Genomic DNA, 1,208 nt, shown 5'->3' on the forward strand with positions numbered 1-1,208 from the left:
GTGGCACATAAAAGACACCATTTTGAGCGTGGCCGTTTTCGTGCGGGTGACACATAAAAGCACCCACTACACTCTCTGAGTGGTTGGCGTTAGGAAGGGCATCCAGCTGTAGAAACTCTGCCAAATTAGATTGGAGCCTGGTGTTGCCATCCGGTTTCACCAGTCCTCAGTCAAATCGTCCAACCCATGCTAGCATGGAAAGCGGACGTTAAACGATGATGATGATGATGATGAATGATATATACAATGGGCTTCTTTCAGTTTCCATCTACTAAATCCGCTCACAAGGTTTTGGTCGGCCAAGGCTATAGTAGAAGACACTTGCCCAAGGTGCCATGCAGTAGGACTGAACCCAGAACCATGTGGTTGGGAAGCAAGCTTCTTACTACAGCCAGGATTTATAAAATAAATAATTATGAAATGAAGTATAATTGCTGAGCCTTGAAAGTTTAAAGAGCTTGAGTTTGGAGTTTGGGAGTTATGAATCCAAATTCTGTCAAAGACTGAATCCGTGACCACTAATTGGAAAGGAGTCACATGACAGAGGTAATTTCCACTGTTAAAATAAGCGTAGAACATCTAAGTGTAAAATGCAAACAAATATGCACATTTCATCAAATCCATATCATTACATCAACAGGAGTATGCATCAATATGCATACTTTATCAGTTAATACTGGAGCATTGGGAAAACTTAAGTTTATAAAAATAAGTTCATTTAACAATAAAATAATAAAGTTTACTATAGCTACAAGCAGTTATTTTGAAATGTGTTAAATTAACTGTGATTATTCTACATTTGTGCATTCAGATTTGATTACAAATTGACACTTCTCTGCGTGTAACATGAATTCATTGCTTCTGGTTGTTCCCAAGTGAATACAATTTAAACAGCTGTTTTAGATCATCAAATTAAACCCTGTTATTATCAACAAAATATCCATACAGACAGAAAAAAGTCTTTTTCTTCTTTTTTTACAAATCACAGATAAGTAACATACTACCTACTTGAACCAATAAATTTGACTAGGATTTCACTGATTTTTTCCACTTGCTTTTTTAATTGTTGATTTATAAACTAAGTCTTTAAATTAAAGGTAAAATGTTTGTTTAAAAAAAGTTTCCCTAACAGTTTATGGTTTTTTTGTTGTTGTTGTTTTTTTTTTTTTTGCTTTCTTGTCATACATTCAGTATTTATAGCCCATTAA

The 1,208-nt window shown here is 34.8% G+C and overlaps 1 protein-coding gene across 3 annotated transcripts in view; it reads right to left on the reverse strand.

Moving 5' to 3' along the window:
* Positions 1-1,208, reverse strand: part of LOC106882512 (uncharacterized) — a 146,243-nt gene that overhangs the window by 77,946 nt on the left and 67,089 nt on the right. The gene's annotated exons all lie outside the window — the stretch shown is intronic.

This window comes from Octopus bimaculoides, chromosome 15 (genome assembly GCF_001194135.2).
Source record: "Octopus bimaculoides isolate UCB-OBI-ISO-001 chromosome 15, ASM119413v2, whole genome shotgun sequence".
NCBI classification, from domain to species: domain Eukaryota; kingdom Metazoa; phylum Mollusca; class Cephalopoda; order Octopoda; family Octopodidae; genus Octopus; species Octopus bimaculoides.